The following is a 24,604-nucleotide window of genomic DNA, read 5'->3' as shown; positions in this document are numbered from 1 at the left end:
GATCGGCCTACAGCAGTCTCCATTGTGGTCCGATTTTAGACTCCGCCTCCTCACAGATGAGCCTCTGGCAGGACCAACATTGTTTGGCTGAATGCTTTACACTGGCCAATCAATGCTGGTCATTTCATTCCTATGAGAAAGAGAGTCAGCTCCCTCATAACAGCAAGCTGCCAGCTCTCCCGACTAGCAAGGACGAGCCTGCTGCAGGACCAGTGTTGACTGACTGAATGCTGTACACTTGCCAATCAACGCTGGTCTATTCATTCCTATGAGAAAAAGTCAGCTCCCTCGTAACAGCAAGCTGCCAGCTCTCCTGACTAGCAAGGACGAGCCTGCGCAAAAGCAACGCTGGTTCTGCAGCAGGCTCGTCTTTGCTAGTCAGGAGAGCTGGCAGCTTGCTGTTACGAGGGAGCTGACTTTTTTATCAGCGCAACTGTAAACGCTGTGCAGTTAAAGCGCATGGACCCCATAGACTATAATGGGGTCCGTACGCTGTAACTGCACAGCGCTCCTCCTAAACACTCTCATCCTGCTATTCGTGGACTTTGTGACTCTCCTTTAGTCGAATAGTGGTTTCCCCCGAAACGAGCATTTTTTCCTATAGACTATAATGGGATTCCATATTCGATCGAGTAGCCGAATATTGAGGCTCTACTCGAAACGAATATCGAATCTCGAATATTTCACTGTTTGCTCATCTCTAGTTATAATGTAAAATAAATAAATAAATATATATATATATATATATATATATATATATATATATATATATATATATATATATAAATTTGGTATTCCTGGAATCGTACAGACCTACCAGAATACGGGTGACATGTAATTTTGCCTGCACAGTGAACGCTGTAAAAATGAGGCCCATACAAAAGTCACACAAAAGCAGTTTTTCTCCAATTCAATTTTTCCAGCTTCCCAGTACATTGTACAGAATATTGAATTGTACCATTACAGAATACAATTTATCCCGCAAACATTAAGCTCTCATATGGCTCTGTGAATATTAAAAAAAAAAGAAAAAAAAAAAAGAATATGCAGTTTGAATGATGGAAAGTGAAAAACGAAAATCGAAAAATGCCTGCAGTGGGGAGGGGTTAACCAAGAGGCGATAGAAATAAAATCATCTAACATGAATAGAGAGGTTTTCAAAGTATACCATGGTATATATGGCATATGGAGAAATTTAGCACAAACTGCACCATTTTCACTGCTAATCTTGGCCCACTTACAGAATAATTATATTTTTACTTATTTTTCTCTCTTTACTTCTTATCTGAATGATTTCAGTCTGTACTCCCTACACAAGAAGTGTCAGTTTACAATGCAGTCTATGGAGAAGAAGAGAGACAGATATGATACAGTCTAACGTTTTATATCTTATCAGAAGAAGGCTAGATAGTCATTTCTGACAATCCCCAAGTATTGTAAAAGAAAACAGTCTCTCTACAGGGCAGAATTCTCACTTCTTTGAGAAGTTCTCTTCTTCCACCTACTCACCTCTCCATAGACTTTTATTGTACAGGTTTAATCAGTGGTAGAAAGAAGCAAATAAAGTGAGGATACAGGCACTTTTCTTTCATTTATTTCCTTTAAAAGTCTATTACAAAGATCATCTTCACCGGCACTATAGATTTGTGGAAAAAAAAATAAAAAAAATTATATATATATATATATATATATATATATATATATATATATATATATACAGTCCTATGAAAAAGTTTGGGCACCCCTATTAATCTTAATCATTTTTAGTTCTAAATATTTTGGTGTTTATAACAGCCATTTCAGTTTGATATATCTAATAACTGATGGACACAGTAATATTTCAGGATTGAAATGAGGTTTATTGTACTAACAGAAAATGTGCAATATGCATTAAACCAAAATTTGACCGGTGCAAAAGTATGGGCACCCTTATCATTTTATTGATTTGAATACTCCTAACTACTTTTTACTGACTTACTGAAGCACAAAATTGGTTTTGTAACCTCAGTGAGCTTTGAACTTCATAGCCAGGTGTATCCAATCATGAGAAAAGGTATTTAAGGTGGCCAATTGCAAGTTGTTCTACTATTTGAATCTCCTCTGAAGAGTGGCATCATGGGCTACTCAAAACAACTCTCAAATGATCTGAAAACAAAGATTGTTCAACATAGTTGTTCAGCGGAAGGATACAAAAAGCTGTCTCAGAGATTTAACCTGTCAGTTTCCACTGTGAGGAACATAGTAAGGAAATGGAAGACCACAGGGACAGTTCTTGTTAAGCCCAGAAGTGGCAGGCCAAGAAAAATATCAGAAAGGCAGAGAAGAAGAATGGTGAGAACAGTCAAGGACAATCCACAGACCACCTCCAAAGAGCTGCAGCATCATCTTGCTGCAGATGGTGTCACTGTGCATCGGTCAACTATACAGCGCACTTTGCACAAGGAGAAGCTGTATGGGAGAGTGATGAGAAAGAAGCCGTTTCTGCACGTACGCCACAAATAGAGTTGCCTGAGGTATGAAAAAGCACATTTGGACAAGGCAGCTTCATTTTGGAAACAAAAATTGAGTTGTTTGGTTATAAAAAAAGGCGTTATGCATGGCGTCCAAAAAGAAACAGCATTCCAAGAAAAACACATGCTACCCACTGTAAAATTTGGTGGAGGTTCCATCATGCTTTGGGGCTGTGTGGCCAATGCCGGCATCGGGAATCTTGTTAAAGTTGAGAGTCGCATGGATTCCACTCAGTATCAGCAGATTCTTGAGAATAATGTTCAAGAATCAGTGACGAAGTTGAAGTTACGCCGGGGATGGATATTTCAGCAAGACAATGATCCAAAACACCGCTCCAAATCAACTCAGGCATTCATGCAGAGGAACAATTACAATGTTCTGGAATGGCCATCCCAGTCCCCAGACCTGAATATCATTGAACATCTGTGGGATGATTTGAAGCGGGCTGTCCATGCTCGGCGACCATCTAACTTAACTGAACTTGAATTGTTTGTCCAAAATACCTTTATCCAGGATCCAGGAACTGATTAAAATCTACAGGAAGCGACTAGAGGCTGTTATCTTTGCAAAAGGAGGATCTGCTAAATATTAATGTCACTTTTCTGTTGAGGTGCCCATACTTTTGCACCGGTCAAATTTTGGTTTAATGCATATTGCGCATTTTCTGTTAGTACAATAAACCTCATTTCAATCCTGAAATATTACTGTGTCCATCAGTTATTAGATATATCAAACTGAAATGGCTGTTGCAAATACCAAAATATTTAGAACTAAAAATGATTAAGATTAATAGGGGTGCCCAAACTTTTTCATAGGACTGTGTGTATATATACACTCACCGGCCACTTTATTAGGTACACCATGCTAGTAACGGGTTGGACCCCTTTTGCCTTCAGAACTGCCTCAATTCTTCGTGGCATAGTGCTGGAAGCATTCCTCAGAGATTTTGGTCCATATTGACATGATGGCATCACACAGTTGCCGCAGATTTGTCGGCTGCACATCCATGATGCGAATCTCCCGTTCCACCACATCCCAAAGATGCTCTATTGGATTGAGATCTGGTGACTGTGGAGGCCATTGGAGTACAGTGAACTCATTGTCATGTTCAAGAAACCAGTCTGAGATGATTCCAGCTTTATGACATGGCGCATTATCCTGCTGAAAGTAGCCATCAGATGTTGGGTACATTGTGGTCATAAAGGGATGGACATGGTCAGCAACAATACTCAGGTAGGCTTTGGCGTTGCGACGATGCTCAATTGATACCAAGGGGCCCAAAGAGTGCCAAGAAAATATTCCCCACACCATGACACCACCACCACCAGCCTGAACCGTTGATACAAGGCAAGATGGATCCATGCTTTCATGTTGTTGACGCCAAATTCTGACCCTACCATCCGAATGTCGCAGCAGAAATCGAGACTCATCAGACCAGGCAACGTTTTTCCAATCTTCAATTGTCCAATTTCGATGAGCTTGTGCAAATTGTAGCCTCAGTTTCCTGTTCTTAGCTGAAAGGAGTGGCACCCGGTGTGGTCTTCTGCTGCTGTAGCCCATCTGCCTCAAAGTTCGACGTACTGTGCGTTCAGAGATGCTCTTCTGGCTACCTTGGTTGTAACGGGTGGCTATTTGAGTCACTGTTGCCTTTCTATCAGCTCGAACCAGTCTGGCCATTCTCCTCTGACCTCTGGCATCAACAACGCATTTCCGCCCACAGAACTGCCGCTCACTGGATGTTTTTTCTTTTTCGGACCATTCTCTGTAAACTCTAGAGATGGTTGTGCGTGAAAATCCCAGTAGATCAGCAGTTTCTGAAATACTCAGACCAGCCCTTCTGGCACCAACAACCATGCCACGTTCAAAGGCACTCAAATCACCTTTCTTCCCCATACTGATGCTCGGTTTGAACTGCAGGAGATTGTCTTGACCATGTCTACATGCCTAAATGCACTGAGTTGCCGCCATGTGATTGGCTGATTAGAAATTAAGTGTTAACGAGCAGTTGGACAGGTGTACCTAATAAAGTGGCCGGTGAGTGTATATATATATATATATATATATATATATATATATATATATATATATATATATATATATATAAAAGTTGTTACCCTTTAAAATTCTAAAGAGTTCATGTCATGGTAGATTAACAGAACTAAGCATATTTCATGCTGAAAAGAAGAACTAAATTACATGAATCTAATAAGATTAAAGCACGCTTTAGTGGCATGACAGTAGTAGGATTTTATATCCTCAAGTTTGAGTGTTTAAAATTTTTTGAAGAGATTATGTCAGCTTCCAAGCATGTCTTGAAGATTAGGACGGGGGTTGTGGAGTATTGTGTGTACAGGTTAGGGTTCTTCATTGATTCATAACTATCTGAAGTCAGTCAGAAGAGGTGATGTAGACTGTTATCCTATTTATCATATAAAATATGTGTGAGGCACCGAGCAACTGGAAAGTGGTAGGAGCCACCCGTGGGATGTCTCTTTGTATGGTTGCGCTCTTCTTGCGTTGGTCAGATAAGGGGTCGGCAGCAGTTACCTTGTCTAACCGCCGGAGCGTGTTAGTGTGGAAAATAATATTTCTGGCGGCCGCAGCTACAACTATATCCATGACTGGATCTGTTGTGCCAAAAAGTTCTGCGCTAAGTCCGACTTGTAGAAACACACGCTTTATTGATAACACACCGATGTGGATATTGGAAATCGCTTTTACATTCTGACCTCTGTGAAAGTCATTCAGATCCCTACACTTAAACCCATGTTTCTTACTTTGAACACATCAACTTCTGCTCCCTACCATATCCTAGCCCTTGACGTGCCATTGTTATAAGATAATGAATGTTATTTCACCTATTAATGGCTATGTGTGATCGTTATATATATAAGATTATAGACCATGAGCCCAAATACATAGACGTACAATACCTATACAAAAGAGTCATATATGTGGAACTAAGCTACAAGAAACTTGCAATTTCCCGTGAAGACTTCATGCCCAGCAATTGTATTTGGATCAGTTCACAATTCCAATTCTACCATAATGAGATTAAATGACAGGCTATGGCTTGGGTAGCCATAAAGTATTAATAGGTGCACAAGCCCTTGAAACGCATCCAGCTCTTTAACATTCTCTGTCCTAAAATCCTCTTTACACCGCCACTTGGAAATGAAATATTTGAGCGGAGAAAACTGCAGAAGAGAAATTCTTTCAAGTGCAACGCTGCATGACTTCGCTTTCAATGATTATTTATCGCTTCATCATTTTCACTTATTACCTCTGGTATATATCTTGTTCAGAGCAAGGATCACAAAGAAATAACAAATAGGGGTTTCACAGACTGGTTCTCAGGCTGATTTTCAAAGTGACCCCCAAAATTTCAGGGCCAGGTAGAATAGCCTAAAGGTTTGTGGAAGAAGGAACAAAAGGTCATTGTAGCATAGTAGTGTAAAGTGGCCCCATCAGAAGTCTCATTCTCCTCGATCCCCAGGCGGCAGAGGAGACGCTCACTACATTGATTTATAGCTTTTCAGTCCAATACCTTTGTAACTCATTTTAGCAGCCTTCACTCAATGACTGACAGCTTTCTGTATACAGGCTCATATGACTAAGGACAGAGGTTAAAAGGTTCTCTGATCTTAAGAGAGTCATGCTGGGGATAGAAGGATACAAATCTGTAGCTTAGGCTGCAATATAAATGTAATGACTTTACTATTATACTTTTGATTTTTTCACATCCTCCTGATCTCCTAGAGCAGGGGTGGGCAATTAATTTTCCCAAGGGGCCGGAGAAGAAATTGAAACTATTCTATTGTGCGCCGTGGCAAATTTAGCTCCACCCACTTCTACGTTGACTCCGCCCATTCTCAATCATCTTTTCATGTGCCCCCACAAAGTATAATCCTCCTACAGTCACCCGTACATTATATGCCCCCACATTATAATGTTCCCTTCCAACTGCCCAGCAGTATTAAGTCCCTCTCCTGGTGCCCCAGGTTTAACTAGTGGAAACTAGAGGGGGGGAGGGGGGTGGTGGCATTAAACTCGGGCAGCTGGAAGCAACAATTAAACCGTAGGGGTAGCTGGAGTGACATTAAACTGGGGGCAACTAGAGGCAGACAGGTCCCCCTCCAGCTACCTGCACGGTTTAATGCCCCCTCCAGTTGTCCCCAGTTTAATGTCCCCCTAGTTTAAGTGTTCCCTTCATCTACCCCCAGTTTCATGCCCCCCTCCATTTCTTTACCAGTTTCATATCCCCCTTCATCTGCCCCATTTCATGTCCCCCCTCCATATCTGCCCCCAGTATAACATTCCCCCTCCATATCTGCCCCCAGTATAACATTCCCCCTCCATATCTGTTCCCAGAATAACATTTCCCCTCCATATCTGCCCCCAGTATAACATTCCCCCTCCATATCTGCCCCAGTATAACATTCCCCCTCCATATCTGCCCCCAGTATAACATTCCCCCTCCATATCTACCCCCAGTATAACATTCCCCCTCCATATCTGCCCCCAGTATAATATTCCCCCTCCATATCTGCTCCCAGAATAACATTTCCCCTCCATATCTGCCCCCAGTATAACATTCCCCTTCCATCTCTGCCCCAGTATAACATTCCCCCTCCATATCTGCCCCCAGTATAACATTCCCCTTCCATCTCTGCCCCAGTATAACATCCCCCCTCCATATCTGCCCCCAGTATAACATTCCCCCTCCATATCTGCCCCCAGTATAACATTCCCCCTCCATATCTGCCCCCAGTATAACATTCCCCCTCCATATCTGCCCCCAGTATAAACTTCCCCCTCCATATCTGCCCCCAGTATAACATTTCCCCTCCATATCTGCCCCCAGTATAACATTCCCCTCCATATCTGCCCCCAGTATAACATTTCCCCTCCATATCTGCCCCCAGTATAACATTCCCCTTCCAACTCAGCCTCTAGGTTACTGAGAAACAGACACACACAGACAGACAAACACACACTCTCCACCTTGCATCTCACATCCCCCCTCCCCTCTAGACACCACACGTCTCCATCTTCTTGCACTGTCCTGCCGGCACTAAGACACGCCTCCCTAGACAAGCTATGCGGGCCGGACTAAATCAGTCAGAGGGCCAGATATGACTCGCGGGTCGTACATTGCCCAGGTCTATCCTAGATCCTCACACATATATGATGCTGAAGGGTCGCATTCCTTTCAAATTCAATACAATTCTAAATTATTGTTAACTCATTGATTTTGTGAACTATTATAATGAGATGCGTCCGACATCTGTTCTTTCAAAATGAATCTTCCAGACAAAAAAAGCCATACTTGCGGCCCTTTTTCTTCTGGCGATTTTCAGCAGTCGCTGCAACTGACTCTCCAAACGCAAACTCGGGCTATTTTCACACCTACGTCTGCTCTATGTTCAGGGTTTCTGTCCCCAGATCCGTGGAAACCTTGCAACCCCATTATAGTCTTTTGGGGGCTGCACTATTCCGCAGGTAATCACTTTAAGTGGAGATGGTTTCCATTCTTCGGATCCCCAAGCGGAACCGAAGAACAGAAACCTGAATGCAAATGTGAACCCAGCCTTACTCTTTCTTCCAAAATATGAGAAAGCTTGCTATTCTTTTTAGTAAAACAACTGCGTTCATATTCCAGGCATGTAAAGTTTGATAAGAGCCGCATCGAGCTACTCATTTTAAGACGTGTGTTGAGAAGAGATGGTTCCCTGGGAAGCAAATCACTTTTTCCATTTGCCACGACTGGAGATCTGCAGTGGGTGGCTGCTCTCAGACATAATTGGCATGATACAAGCCAAATGTTGTAATCCGAGCAGATGTATTGAAAAACTGTAAACTAAATAAATAATCAATAGACGTATTGAGGCTGGAAAACAAAGTGGGCAGAATGAATTATTAAACTCCCCCGTGTTTTCAGTAATAACTATTAAAAGGCTTTTCGCAGTAATCACTATATATGCACAGAGGGATTAGGAAGAGACAAGCGATTGATTTCAAATTGAGCCAAGTCTATGGGAGTTATTTCTAATGATTTGTGGTTTACAGAATGATCACTGCCTAATAGTTACAGGGTACAAAGTATGTTACTACACAAACACACCACATGTAATGTACCCATTTATAGAGGACAGTGCCTCCCATACCAGAGCCGCGCCTGCCATGGCAGAAACTGAGGGGCAGCATTTTTTTCCTTTTAATCAGCTACTACCTATTGGTTTGTTCCAACAGGCCGATATTATACTCACCAATCCTGGCTTCTGTCCAGTCCGGCCTCTGCTTCTTCCTCCAGAGGGTGCTGCAGCTTTTTTCAGTGTCCGCACCCTGGAGGGCAAAGTGGAGGCCAGGCACAACAGGAGTGGGAATCGATGAGTCAAACATCGGCTGCTACTTGCTGGATTAATCTAACAGGTATCGGCTCAACATAGGCCACCATGGGAGTAAAAACAACAAAGAATTATACTCGCCTCATCTGCATGGGGGGGGGGGGGTCCAACAGTCCACCAATGTCCTCTTTATGCCTTCTCCAGCCTGCATTTGACGTGGGCCACACCCAGTATTATGACTAGAGGGGAGCGAGTTGTATTCAATTGAGTAGGTATTCGATCGAATAGTCGAACATTGAGATCTACTTGAAAGAACATTTCACTACTCGCTCATCTCTACTGTATATGTTTTTTTTTTAATGCCTACGTTGTCCTAGTTTCTGTCCCACCTCCCCTGCATAGTTATTGGTGTATAAAAAGAACCAAGGAAGGTGGGAGGGGAACCAAATTTTTACTGCGTTTACCGCGTGGCATTCGACCGAGTACAAGTATTTTGAATACCGTAGTAATCTATCAAATACCTACTCAATCGAATACTACTCGCTCATCTCTAATTATGACAATTGCGCTCCCCACATGACCACTGAGGCAGAAGTCATCGGGTAAAACCGGAAACCGTGAACGTGCCCAGGAGAGGTGAGGCAAGGAGAGTATAAGTGTATGTTATATGTCCATACGTTCCCTGAGCCACCCCTTATTATACCATGGGGTCTAAGGAGACCCCAGAGTATAATAGCACTCCATGGGTGATGAACTCCAAAGAACCCCTAGAAAGTCAATTATTGCTGCCAATTCTGAAGCACTTTTCAACCTTTGCAACGCAGTGGTTAAACCTGCAGCCACAACCACGGCCAGCTCTGCTGTGGTATATTCCACTGCAAATATCCCACATTGGATCACATAGCCTTAAAGGGGGCATCAGTCAGCACCAGCACTGTATCTACATAAAAAGCAAATTTTAAAAAGGAAAGAGGGTTTCACATAAATCCATATTTGGTTTATTGCAATAAGCCTTCAGTAATACGCCGCTTCTAAGGAAGGCAATGTCTTTTCCTTTATCAGCTGTGAAAAAATGGGGCTGGGTAGATACTGAAGTCCCAGTATATCTCCCCCAGGTTTCTGATGTGTGTGGTCCAGTGCGGGTCTTGGGTCCTGGGCTCATAACTGGGCCATAAAACGCTGCAGAGCCTACTCTTCAGGGAAGATCCTTGGTGCAAAAGGAGGCACCTGGATCTGTCCTAAAATACTGAGAGTCTGGTGACACCATATTGTGCTATTTTGTTTGTAGTAAGCCACATGTATAGTTATCTTTATACTGTTTAGTTAGTGTTCGGACGAGCAGGGTTTTGTTTGACATTTCTGACTGAAGTTAAGGCTGTATTTTATTTTGCTTATTTTGTACCTGAAGTAAAGGCTTATTTATTTATTTATTTTTTTTCAAATAAACCTGTTTGCACAAGATATTGCGTCCCTGTCTGGTTCGGTTTGCACCACTGCTTCTACTGAACCTTCCCCATACAACGTATAGTGAACTGGGAGGACTGGAAGTATAAATGAGGCCTCAAACAGACTGTACTTCACCCATAGCCAAACCTATAAATCCATACAACACCTTTAAGACCTTTCAAGCTTATTCTGAGACCTGCACAAGCAGACACCATAGCATTGGAAGAATGTGCCACTCTGCACTGTCCATGCACATGACAATGTGCATGAACACAAATCACAACCTCATGTCTACAATCCCAGGGAAATACCTCTTTACATGTCTGTACATGGAGAGGGCCGCTCAGGACAGAGTATATATGATCAACATAAATTGCTCCATCCATAGAGAACAGAATAGCACTTTTTAGGTAACCTGCTGACAGATCTACTTGTACATACTTGCCATACAGGTAAAGATGCCATTCCTAGAAGCCTGTTAGACCATTCCTACTCCAACTATTTTCGTTTCTCAGCAATAAGGTAGATAAATATTAATTTAAAAAATCAGGCCAAAACACTGGTGTCAGCACGAGATTGCCATGTCCGGCCCGATATTAAACAAAAGACAAATCCAGCTGACAATAATAATCCCTTTTAGTTATGGTGCTACACATAAAGGATGCTTTCAGCCAAACTTTCTCTATAAGATTTCGACTTTGTGCCCCTGGTAGTTGGACAGTCTACCATACCTGAGGATTTTTGTGGTAGGCAGGAGATTGTTTACAACAAAGGCACAACCTTACTGGTGTAAAGTCCATACTGTCATGCCCAAGAGCTGCAATACAACATAAAGGTTATTACTGCGCACGAGACATATCAGGCGTATATGCTATAAAAGTATGATGGTTGCCGATTCCACTTCTAGGACCCCAACCTCTCAGGAGAACAGGGTTCCCCTTCTTTTCCAATCAGCCAAGAATTTCTCAACTATGCACTACAATGGAGAGAGCTGGACGCATAGACAGCCATCTGTCTAACTTTTGTCTCCGTCCAAAAGAGCGTATACACAGCGGAACTGCTCAAAATGGCCAACTGCGGATAGTTTTAAGGATCTGACGTTATCCTACACCAGAGATGGAGCAGCAAGGATGAGCATGTGTACGTCTATCAGGATAGGAGAACGGGATCAGTAGGGTCCACCCTCCACTAATTACAGTGCAGTTGGAATTTTTTCTCTAGCCCCCACTGTTCCTGAGCAACAAGCAGTGTTAGTTTTGGTGCCTGATATTCCATTTAAGCTTTGCCAGGCTGTGTTCACAAGGAAGAATTTGCAATGGATTTGGCGGCAGATTTCGCCTTGGAATCCACCTCCCACTGTTTTAAATGGGAGGCAGAGATCTTAGCAGGACACAGAAAAAAGGAGCGTCCTGCTTGATCTGGACGTGGATTCCTCCTCCACAGAGTCGTCACTCAAGGCTCCCTACTGATCCAGGCCTAATCAGCAGCAGGATGCCGCAACGGAAGGCCGATGCACTGCATCAGCATCGTGTAATAGCTAGACCGTGGTGATAAAGCTGGCGGCAGAAAATGAAGAGGAATTTTTCATTTTCTGCCGTGTGAATGGGCCCTTATATGTCAGGGAGGCAGTGTCAGGCAGGGGGGTGTAATTCAGAGCTCCAGAGAAAGCCAGGATCAGAGCTCAGAATCACACCACATGTCTGCTCCTGACTGACACCGCCCTCCTGACAGTACAGAGAATAAATGTCAGGCAGCAAAATTAACAACACTGATTGTTCAGGAACGGTGGGGGCTAGAGAAAAAATTCTAATTGTATCAATCAGCAAATCAGCATTTATTAATTGATGTAAAGAGCTGGACTTGTTGGAGGTGGCGAAAGGTCCTCCTGAATGGCCGTCTCTCCACTGATTCTGACACAGTTGGATTTTTTTCTCTAGCCCCCTATGATTCCTGGACAATAAGTACTGTTAGTTTGGTACCAAACATGCTAACTAGACTCAGAGCTCCAATAAGAAGTGTCATGGCCAGCTCCAGGTTCTTATGGGACCTTGGATGACAGAGTCTCAGTGGCCTTCTGTTAGTCATGGTAAGCTTACAAGTTACATCAAGTGAGCCCTGCAATTCATAAAGAACTTCATAAAAGTAAAAAAGTTTCAATTTTTTATCATTGCAGTAAATGGTGGTGGATGCAAATGGAGGGTGCAGCATCTGTAACTCTGTCAGATGAGCAAACTGTAAAGTGTCAACCTAGCCTTATTCATACTCTACTGCAATGACTGGTTGGATGTATACATCAATACTACTATCATACATAGACAACATTCATTGTAGTCTTACACTTTCTAACTTCCCAACACCCAAAAACTCCCCACAAATAAAGGCTACGTTCACATCTCCATCACGGATTCTGTTATAAATGCAAATCACAACATATTGTTAGCTTCGCCTCATGGCAGACACCACTATTACCCAACAGACTTTGGTTTGTTCGAGTTTCATCATTTCATGCTTTTACACTGGACAGTTGTTAAAATGATTCCTCATTAAAATTATACAAGTACTACAAGTCCCAGGTCAGAGGAAGTGTACAGTGAACATGTTAGCAAATTAACAGGACTAAAACTTCTACTGCCAATCAATCACTTATGTGTGGTCACTCACATATAAGCAGTTACAGAAGTACTATACATCACTTGGAGAAGACAGCAGCTACGGAGGGGTCAGAGAAGGGAAACTTTAGGACACAGGGGGTTGCAGACGGACGGCAGCAAGTTCAGCTAGGTAAAAGGCTCTTATGTTAACAAAACCAATGTTTTCAGTTCTTAGCTGATCAGTAGGCCCCCTTGAGCTCATTGGGCCCCGGCAACTTCCCAGGTTAGCCAGGTGCTGTCACTGGCCCTGAGTGGACACAGAGCTCATTACCATGCTCCCTTGCCTGACTCCACCTACTTCACATTAGAGTGTGTAGCCAGCATATCAGGCATCCAAACTAACAGCGCTGATTATTTGGGAACAGAAGGGGCTAGAGAAAAAATATTTGCTGCACTGGAGTCAGTAGTGAGCACCTATTAAAGGACGAGAAGGGCTCAGTCAGTTGAGGTTGTAAAAGGCCCCCCCTTTAAGAATTTGCTGCAGACTGAAAATTTGCATGTGTGAAAGTAGCCATATGGGTGAGCAGCAGGTAATTGGCATATACAAAGCATGTTATAATATCTGCTTGTAATCCTTTAAGCTCATGTTACTAATGGGTGTACCCTAACATGGACTCCACTAACATACCTCCCAACCATCCCGATTTCCGCGGGACAGTCACGATTTGGGTGACATGTCCCGCGGTCCCGGTTGGAGGGAGGTATGTCCCGATTTCAACTCAGATCTGCGTCCAGAGGACGCAGATCTGAGTTGAACACATATGCGGCTGAAGGAAGGAGCTGACACAGGTCAGCTCCTTGCTTCGCGGCTGCCCGCGTCTCTCCCTGACACATGCGGCTGAAGCTGCTCGCTTGCTCGCTTCGCCGCTGCGTCTCTCTCGCTGACACATGCGGCTGAAGCGAGGAGCTGACCTGTGTCAGCTCCTCGCTTCGCCACTGCCGCCGGCTCCTGGCTTGTAGACGCGATGTGACAAGCCAGGAGCCGGCGACAGCGGCGAAGCGAGGAGCTGACAGGTCAGCTCCTCGCTTCAGCCGCATGTGTCAGCGAGAGAGACACGCAGCGGCTAAGCGAGCACGCGAGCAGCTTCAGCCGCATGTGTCAGGGAGAGAGGCGGGCAGCGGCGAAGCGAGGAGCTGACCTGTGTCAGCTCCTTCCTTCAGCTGCATGTGTCAGCGAGAGAGGCGGGCAGAGAGCGGCGAGGGAGCGGAGGAGAAGGTAAGTTTAATGTGGAGGTGGAACGTGAATCTGGGGGCAGATGAAGGAGAGGACGGTATGACAGTGGGGGCAGAGATGGAGAGGACGGCATGACACTGGGGGCAGAGATGGAGGGACAAGAATCTGGGGGCACAGATGGAGGGACATGAATCTGGGGGAAGAGATGGGGGACATGAATCTGGGGGCAGAGATGGGGGACATGAATCTGGGGGCAGAGATGGAGGGACAGGAATCTGGGGGCAGAGATGGGGGGACATGAATCTGGGGGCAGAGATGGGGGGACATGAATCTGGGGGCAGAGATGGGGGGACATGAATCTGGGGGCAGAGATGGGGGGACATGAATCTGGGGGCAGAGATGGAGGGACATGAATCTGGGGGCAGAGATGGAGGGACATGAATCTGGGGGCAGAGATGTGGGGACATGAATCTGGGGGCAGAGATGGAGAGGACATGAATCTGGGGGCAGATGAAGGGTGTATATGAAACTGGGGGAGAGATAGAGGGGGGACATATAATTTACGGGTGACTGTAGGAGGATTAAACTATGTGCGGGCACATGAAAAATTAACGAGTGGGTGGAGTCAACACAAAAGTGGGTGGGGCTAAATTTGCAGCAGCGCGCTACGCGCGCCACACATTTTGTACCTCTTTCGGTTCTTCAAAAGTTGGGAGGTATGCACTAACTAGAATAAGGCTTTCTTCTTATCAGATAAGAACATGTATAAATGAGAGTTGAAGCATGTTTATGAAGATAACAGCTGAGATCTTGTGATAAGTGTAGTATTAGAAGAAATAATGATATAAACAAGGCCTGATTCAGATGACAGTATTCTACGATTTGTAACAGATCAGGAAATGATGGACACAAGCAGATTCAGAGTGTCCCTTCTCCTTTTTACTGAAATCGCTATAAGAAAAAGTCAGGCTTGCAGATGTGAATGTAGCTTTATACTGTACTAGCTTCTGCACGTGACTTTGTCTGTGTGGACTTCAGAATTGGGTCCAGAGAGAAATGAAAAATGTGTGAATAATAAAAAAAAAGTGAATGGGATAAAAAAAAAATGTCACCCGTCATATCGCTTGCGCTGTAATAGAGAGAAATAGCTGAAGTTTTGCGTTTAAGTCATTAGGTATTTGATATGGTGATCACAAAATTTATTTATTTTTTTTGGACATACATATGTTAAGTTAATATACTTCTTGAATTTTTGACGGCCAGCCTCAATAATACATTGAAGGACTTTGACTCCATTTGGTCCCCTTGGGATGCCTATTGCGCCCTGCGAGGCCTGTGACCTCTCCCTTATTTGTTTTCTTCTTCGCAATTGTTTTCTTACTTGTTATGTTAAAATTTTCAATAAAAATACAGTTAAACAAAAAAAAAAAGTTAATATACTTCTATAGACGACATTGTATTATTTATCATTTTCCATCAGTACCTGTAAGTTTTGAGCACTCGATACTCGAGCAAGCGACGTAAAGTTAACCATGTGAGAAGCAAGGAGTGAAATTTTGTGACTACCATATGAAATACCTAATGACTTAAACGCAAAACTGCAGCTATTTCTCTCTATTACAGCACAAGCAATATGATGGGTGAAATTTTATTATCCCTTTAATTTTTTTTTTTATTACACTTTTTTTTATTTCTCTCTGGACCGAATTCTGAAGTCACGAGCTAGTATTAACATAAATTAATAGGAGTCGTGAAGCTATGTCATTATGTGTTAATCGAGGTTACAAACTATCTATGTGTCAAATTTTATCCAAATCCATTCAGCCGGTTTTAAGCTCTACTACATCTGTACATGCACATCTCTGCTACATCTGGAAATTTGGATGAAAGGGGTTTTCCTATCTCAGTGTCTGAGAAGATTCTGTGTTATCTGTGTGTTTATCTAGAGAGATAACAGGACAGGCTTTATCAGCAAAACTGCAAATAGCTGAAATCTCCAGCAGTTTAACATAGTATGAACATAAATTCATAACAGTCGTAAAGCCACGTCATTTACTGGGATAAAAAGTAGCCTAAGGGTGCATTCACACTGAGTAAACGCTAGCTTATTCTGAATGTAAAACACGTTCAGAATAAGCGGCGTCTAAAGCAGCTCCATTCATCTCTATGGGAGCCGGCATACGAGCGCTCCCCATAGAAATGAATGGGCTGCTTCTTTCACTCCGTGCAGTCCCATTGAAGTGAATGGGGAGTGCCGGCGTATACGGCAAGCTCTGCTCATGCCGGAGCGTACACGCCGGCACTCCCCATTCACTTCAATGGGACTGCACGGAGTGAAAGAAGCAGCCCATTCATTTCTATGGGGAGCGCTCGTATGCCGGCTCCCATAGAGATGAATGGAGCTGCTTTAGACGCCGCTTATTCTGAACGTGTTTTACGTTCAGAATAAGCTAGCGTTTACTCAGTGTGAATGCACCCTAAGTCTTAATCGAGGTAAACTATCTGTGTGCCAAATTTCATCCAAATCCGTTCAGCCATTTTTGCGTGAAAGAGTAACAAACACACAAACATTTATAATATTAGTAGGATTAGCCCCCTTGCACATACCTCCCATCTTTCAAAGGACAGAAAGAGGACAAAATGTATGGCGTGCTATGCGCGCTGCGGCAAATTTAGCCTCCACACACTTCTAGGTTTACTCTGCCCATTCTCATCCATTTTTCCATGTGCCTCCACACATTATAATGCTCCTACAGTTACCCTAACATTATATGTCCCCACATTATAATGTTCCACTTCAATTGCCCCTTTCTTCGCGCCCCAGTTTAAACTGGCGGAAACTAGAGGGGGACATTAAGCTAGGCCTGCTGGAGAGGGACATTAAACTGGGGGTAACTAGAGGAAGACATGTCCCCCTCCAGCTAACCCCCACGGTTTAATGTCCTCCTCCAGTTGCCCCCCACATTTAATGTCCATTCCTCTATCTGTCCCCAGTTTAAAGTCAACCCTCCATCTGTCCCAAGTTTAATGTTCCCCCCCTCCATCTGTCCCCAGCTTAATGTCCCCCTTCATCTGCCACTAATTTAATGTCCCCCCTTCATTTGTCACCAGCTTAATGTCCCTCTTTATCTTCCCCCAGTTTAACTGCCCCCTTCATCTTCCGCGGCCCCTTTCATTGAATGAAAGGGGTTGCGGAAGCACGGCCGGTGCACAGACGGCACAAAGATGACTGTGTGTTCCCCATGCGCCACCCGTGCCATTTATTCACGGCAGCCAGTTAGCACATGGTAATGTGCAACCGACTTTAGGATGTATAAAGGTGCAAATATACTTGAGATGGGCAGAAAACTGCTGTCAGGAGATGGAAAATCTGCCACATATCCCTTATGTCTGAACTTAGATAGTTGTATTAGATAGATGGCTGAACTTTCCTATGTGTTTTATCCCCTTGTAAAGGAGACCAAAATAATCTTTTCACTCTTGTTAATTTCTGAACATAGCAACAAAGTGAACCAGCCACACAAAATATATGAATAAAAATTAACTTTTATTAAGTGCTCCTAAAAAGGTGTAGCAACATATATACATACAAAATATATAAACAAACATAAAACAAAATCATATAGGGGTAGACAATGCTACAAATACCAACTTGTCAGCCATGGAATGTACACTGGATGGCAACACTAATATCATGGTACAAAGGGCTCAACCATAGCTAAGACTGAAAGTGTCCAATAATAAAGTGTTGTAAATGAAAACAACAAATAATCAGTGTAATAACCCACAGATAGCTATGAGACTGCCCACATAAGATGATCCAAGATTAGCCTCCATACATACCAACAGTAAAGGGACCCGACGCGCGTTTCACCTGTGCTTGACAGGTTTCGTCAGGTTTCGTTGGTCCCCTCACGAAACCTGTCAAGCACAGGTGAAACGCGCGTCGGGTCCCTTTACTGTTGGTATGTATGGAGGCTAATCTTGGATCATCTTATGTGGGCAGTCTCATAGCTATCTGTGGGTTATTACACTGATTATTTGTTGTTTTCATTTACAACACTTTATTATTGGACACTTTCAGTCTTAGCTATGGTTGAGCCCTTTGTACCATGATATTAGTGTTGCCATCCAGTGTACATTCCATGGCTGACAAGTTGGTATTTGTAGCATTGTCTACCCCTATATGATTTTGTTTTATGTTTGTTTATATATTTTGTATGTATATATGTTGCTACACCTTTTTAGGAGCACTTAATAAAAGTTAATTTTTATTCATATATTTTGTGTGGCTGGTTCACTTTGTTGCTATGGTCATTTACCCACACATAATTTGTTATATTTGCCTCTATTGTTTACTAATTTCTGAACATGCTGATTAAGGTGGTTATGGTAGACTGAGACTCCATTACTATATTTATTATTATTGTTTATTTATATAACACCATTAATTCCATGGTGCTTTACATTTGGGGGTTGCATACAGTACACAGAATATACAGGTCGATCTAACACTAACAATGACTTACTGGCACAGTGGGATAGAGGGCCCTGCCCACTAGGGCTTACAATCTATGAGAGAAGGGGGGTAGAGACAGAAGGTGAGAGGGGGGAGGCTGTTCAGATGGCAGTGCAGTGATAGTGTTATTGGAAGTTGTAGGCCTTCCTGAATAGGTGAGTCTTCAGGGCCTTCTTGAATCCTGTGATTGTGGGGCTCAGTCTTATGTGTCTTGGTAAGGTGTTCCAGAGTATGGGGGATGCACGGGAGAAATCTTGGAGATGGTTGTGTGAGGAGCGGATGAGAGCAGAGCGGAGTAGGAGGTCATTGGAGGATCTGAGGTTACGTGTGGGCAGGTAGCAGGAGATTAGTTTGGAGCTATATGGAGGGGACAAGTTGTGGATGGCTTTGTATGTTAATGTTACTAGCTTGAATTCAATTCGCTGGGCTATGGGTAACCAGTGGAGGGACTGGCAGAGGGGAGCAGCCGATGAAGATCAGGGGGTGAGGTGGATTAAGCGAGCAGGGCAGTTTAAGGTGGACTGGAGGGGGGCGAGGGTGTTTGCTGGGAGTCCATGGAGAAGGGTGTTGCAGTAGTCTAAGCGGGAGATTATGAGGGCCTGGACGAGCATCTTAGTGGTTTCAGAGGTGAGGAAGGACCCCACTTGGTACGTTAAGTTCACACTAGTATTCGGGTTTCCATCCTTCGGGTCCGTATGGGGATCTGAAAGACAGAGACCCTGTCCACTTAAAGAGGACCTTTCACCACTTTTGGGCACATGCAGTGTTATATACTGCCAGAAAGCCGACAGTGCGCTGAGTTCAGCGCACTGTCGGCTTTCCCGATCTGTGCCCGTTGTAAAGAGCTTACAGTGCCGGTACCGTAGTGCTCTATGGTCAGAAGGGCGTTTCTGACCATTAGCCAGAGACGTCCTTCTGCCTCGCGGCGCCTATCGCGCTGTGCTGTGGAGCGGGGAGGAACGCCCCCTCCCTCTGCTCACACAGCTCATCCATAGACGAGTATTATCAGGAGCGGGAGGGGGCGTTCCTCCCGGCTCCACAGCACAGCGCGATAGGCGCCGCGAGGCAGAAGGACGTCTCTGGCTAATGGTCAGAAACGCCCTTCTGACCATAGAGCACTACGGTACCGGCACCGTAAGCTCTTTACACCGGGCACAGATCGGGAAAGCCGACAGTGCGCTGAATTCAGCGCACTGTCAGCTTTCCAGCAGTATATAACACTGCATGTGCCCAAAAGTGGCGAAAGGTCCTCTTTAAGAAGCAGCTACATGCGGATTTTCGTTGTTTTTGTACCAAAAACTGTGGAGAAAAAATTCCTCCTTGTAGGACTTTTCTCCCTTCCCCTTTTAAAGGGAATGTATCATTGGATCTATACATTTTTCAATAAGCACATGATTGAAATAGCCTTTCTAAAAGCTGTTCTAGTCCTACTACCTTCCTTCTTCTGTTCCCGTCAGCAGTTTTTGAATAAAATGCTTTTTACCAATATACAAATTCAGCTCAAGGAGCACAGGAGGCGTTACCCCATGTGCTCAGAGTACAGCATAGTCATCGCCTGCATTCCGCCTTCTCTTCGTCTCAGGTACGCCCCCTTCTTTGAAAATGAATCATCATCTTTGCTCTTATCAATGAGCGTACTGCACCGACGCATGCACAGTATGCTTAGCGCTCCTTAGAACTACACGAACTATACGGTATAACATACTCGTCCATGAAGAAAACACAGCGAAGAGGAGGATTTATTTTCAAAGATGGGGCGTACCTTAAATTGCGGAGGAGGCGGAATTCAGGCCATAATGATGCTGAGCTCGGAGCTCAGGAGTAACGCCCCCTGCGCACCATGAGCTGAATTTGCAAATTAGTAAAAATTTTATTTAAAAATAGCTAATGGGGACAGAAGAATGAAGGTAGGACTAGTGCTTATGAGAAAAGCATAGATCTAATGAGAGATGCCCTTTAAGCATAAACAGGCATGGAGTCTCCTGTAGAGACTTGAATGCTGGTGTAAGCCTAGAATAAGCAGTAGTAGTGTGGAAACTCCATCTACACATTATAAACATGTGCCAGATTTATAAAGAACATGTGATTTATTTATTTTTTATACACTGAGAAATGAATAAAGAGGATCTCTGTTGTATTCTGTCTTTTTATGATACACTTGCTATTTACAGCACAGGGAACATATTAGAAAACTGAGTATCTTTATTAACTATCAGTCATAATTTCAATGTAATAGTAGTAATAATATACAAAGAGTAGCCAAAGTCTTCTACATTGTAGATACAGTGATCAGGCAGATCTCAGGGACAGGGACTACTACGTCCAAACCCTCTGTAAACAAAGGAAGGGGCATGAAGCCGGGATCTCCGAGATCTGCTATACTGATCCTACTCATACAGCTGAATTATAGATCTGTATAAAACAAAACAAAGCACAATCCAATAAAGGGATGTACACGTTTTTCCTAAGCACATGTCAGGGCTTTCCCACACAAGAATATATTTTTAGTATATCTGGATTCACACTTTCCAATGACAGGGAGATATAATGGAGAGGATTCCTAGAGGCTATAGCACATGGACCCTTTGTAGGCCGACTAAGGAGCAATGCCAGTGAATACTGAGATAAAAATAGATATTCTAAATCAGAGTCTTTGAAGCGATCCAGCCATTACAGTAGTTCAGGGGCACGTGGACGTGGTGACAGATTCTATGCAGGTTTCTGTTCACTTCCAATATTATAAAAGTTACAATTCTTATAGGTCTGGCAAGTGGGACTGATGTTGGAAATTTTCCCTCCCCGCAGACTGCTCTAGACTTGATTTCAGTAGCCAACGCATGCTCAAGCAGCTCCTAAGACCAGCTCACCAACCGAAGACCAATCATCTATAGTGTGGATGTCTAAGTGTAAAAAATGCCCTCTAAAATACCTGTAAGACTGTGTTCACACAGAGGAATTTGCCGCGGATTTGGGTGCGGATTTTAAACCGGAATGCGCCTCTCATTGTTTTCAATAGGAGGCAGAGATTGCAGTAGGGAGCGGACAAAAGATGCGTCTTGCTCGATCTTGACGCGGACAACGTGGCTCATTCAGCCGTAAAGTCCGCGGTTCTAGATTCCCCGCAGATTAAGCTCATTCTTCTGGGCCTTATCTGCAGTGGGATGCCACAACGGAATGCCAATGCACTACTACATCAGCGGCTAGACCGCGGCGAAAATTAACGTACCCTAAAAGCATTGCCACCATATATCTCTATATCAAAACAGAAACCTCAACTTTAATGGGATAGCCATAGCTGGGCGAGAAGCCATAACAATTATCAGTGGACTTTTTTGTTTTAAAGGGGATTTGCAACACACAGAGGGTTTTTGTTTTGTTTGTTTGTTTTTTTTTACACTGGGGTCCAACATCCAGACCCCTTACTGATCAGCTGCCACTTCTTACTTGAATAGCAGCATAGCTGCTTCCCGCGCCATCCAGTGAGGTAGATTCCGGCACCAGGAAGTAACTGCACAAATCAGTTGATCGGTGCAGGGTTCAGGTGTTGGATCAACAACCAGGGGGCCAGAAATCCCTTTTTAACAAACGTATTATTTATTTATTATGCTTACCTATATAGCGCCCTCATATTCTGTAGCGCTTTACAGATATTGTCAGTCACTGTCCCATATAGGGCTCACAATCTACATTCCCTATCAGTATATCTTTGGCGTGTGGGAGGAAACCGGAGTACCCGGAGGAAACCCACGCAAACACGAGGAGAACATACAGACTCCTTGCTGATGTTGTCCTTGGCAGGATTTTAACCCAGGACTCCAGCGCTGCAAGGCTGCAGTGCTAACCACTGAGCCACCATGCTGCCAAATGTAACTACTTCCCTACACAAATATTATTAAAGATTGTCAAGTTAAAGAGGACCTTTCACCATTTTGCCCACAGGCAGTTCTATATACTGCCAGAAAGCTGACAGTGCGCTGAATTCAGCGCACTGTCGGCTTTCCCGATCTGTGCCCGGTGTGAAGAGCTTACGGCCCGGTACCGTAGCTCTTCTATGGTCAGAAGGGCGTTTCTGACCATTAGCCAGGAATGTCCTTCTGCCTCGCGGCGCCTATCGCGCTGTGCTGTGGAGCGGGGAGGAACGCCCCCTCCCTCTGCTCACACAGCTTGTCCGTAGACTAGCATTATCAGGAGAGGGAGGGGGAGTTCCTCCCGGCTCCACAGCACAGCGCGATTGGCGCCGCGAGGCAGAAGGACGTTCCTGGCTAATGGTCAGAAACGCCCTTCTGACTGTAAAGCGCTACGGTACCGGGACCGATAGCGCTTTACACCGGGCACGGATCGGGAAAGCCGACAGTGCGCTGAATTCAGCGCACTGTCAGCTTTCTGGCAGTATATAACACTGCCTGTGCCCAGATATGGTGAAAGGTCCTCTTTAAAGGGGTTGGCACAAGACGAGTGAAACAAAGCTGCTTTCTTCCATATACAGCACCACACCTGTCCACAACTCAGCCTCAATCACTTATTGGGAACAGCCCATAACAGGTGTGGTGCTGTTTCTGGAAGAAGACAGACATGATATTCTAAGTCTCTACAACCGCCTTCATTTTCCTGCTCCACTTATCAGCCAATGTAGATAGAGGGAGAATCTATTACTTTCTCCAATGTGAATTTCACTCCTGGTAAGAGGATCCCCTATACATCCCCATGACTGAATCACAGACATATGTAAACTGGCAAAATCTGTAGATAGTAAGATTCTTTACAATAACACATGAATTTCAATGTAGATCTAAAAACAGAAACCTCCACAATCCTCCATCCATCATATCCAGACAGGCAGATCAGTCACAATGCAGACTGCGAGACCGGACTGTAACACTTTAGGAATAGTGTTTGGCACACAAGGGGTGTCACGTAGGGAAAAAAAAGAAGAAAACAAAAGTGTTTCGCACACAATATTCTTTTTGTTATCTATAAAAAGACAAGGAATATCACGCACATGAGATCACTCAGCTGATTTCTTGGAAAGATCACGAAATCCTTAAGAAGAAAATATAACAAAAGACTGAGATCTAATGAGAACTTTCATAAAAGTGTCAGAAATATATATATATATATATATATATATATATATATATACACACTGTCTACATCCATATGGTACTAGTATAGGTCCCTTCCATATTATGTGGCTTACACACCAATACATTCAGTTGCCAAAAATCTCACCCCCTACACATGGTGTGAAGAATCCCAACGAGCTGCTCAAACAAATGGGAAAGAGACCACCCAAAGGGTCCTGATGACATCACAGGGATCCAAGGCTCATTTAAATGTTAACTATTTCATCCCCACACTTCCATAGATGAATGATGAAAGCAATGAAGTCATGTCCCCAAAAGTAAGTGAGTGACCTGGGTCTGTCTACTGGTGACAAATGATCCCCTGGGGAGCCAGATGTCACCTCCAGATCAGGACAAGGACCCTGCAGCATTGCTTGTGTTCCCCCACCCCTGATGTCAGGCAGAGGAGGGGGCACAGCTCTGAAACAGCTGGAGCAGAGGATGACCATAGTGAGATCAGAGGGCAGGAGGGGTGAAGGTGAGAGGAAGAAGTAACAGTGCCTACCTGGCAGCCGGATCACTGAGCCGGATGATCGCAAAGAAGAAGAGGAGGAGGGTGGATAGGACTGAATAGAGAGAGAGAGGAGGCGGGGCAGAGCGATGAATGAGAGAAAGTGGAGGGAGGAAGAGGAGGAGACACACTGAAGGGACTGGCGCGGGCTGAGAATGGTGGGGCACCCGCGGGCTGCTACACGGCCGGGCACAGCCTGTGCCACTCATACTGTCTGCCCTGTACGATACGTGTGTGTGTGTGTGTGTGTCTGTCTGCGCTGCGGCACCGCCCCTGGCTCACCTTGGAGGACTCTTGCCGCTGCTTAGTAACAGTAGCTATG

The 24,604-nt window shown here is 44.1% G+C and overlaps 1 protein-coding gene across 1 annotated transcript in view; it reads right to left on the bottom strand.

Annotated features, from left to right (window-relative positions):
• Positions 1 to 24,356, bottom strand: part of PXYLP1 (2-phosphoxylose phosphatase 1) — a 74,117-nt gene extending 49,761 nt beyond the window's left edge. The window contains exon 1 of the mRNA XM_075268871.1: positions 24,277 to 24,356. The gene's annotated coding sequence lies outside the window, so the exon portion shown is untranslated. The remainder of the gene's footprint in view (positions 1 to 24,276) is intronic.
• Positions 24,357 to 24,604: the final 248 nt, after the last annotated feature.

This window comes from Leptodactylus fuscus, chromosome 3, assembly GCF_031893055.1.
Source record: "Leptodactylus fuscus isolate aLepFus1 chromosome 3, aLepFus1.hap2, whole genome shotgun sequence".
NCBI lineage: Eukaryota > Metazoa > Chordata > Amphibia > Anura > Leptodactylidae > Leptodactylus > Leptodactylus fuscus.
The sequence above is the reverse complement of the archived record's forward strand: the minus strand, read 5'-3'. Positions and strand labels throughout refer to the sequence as shown.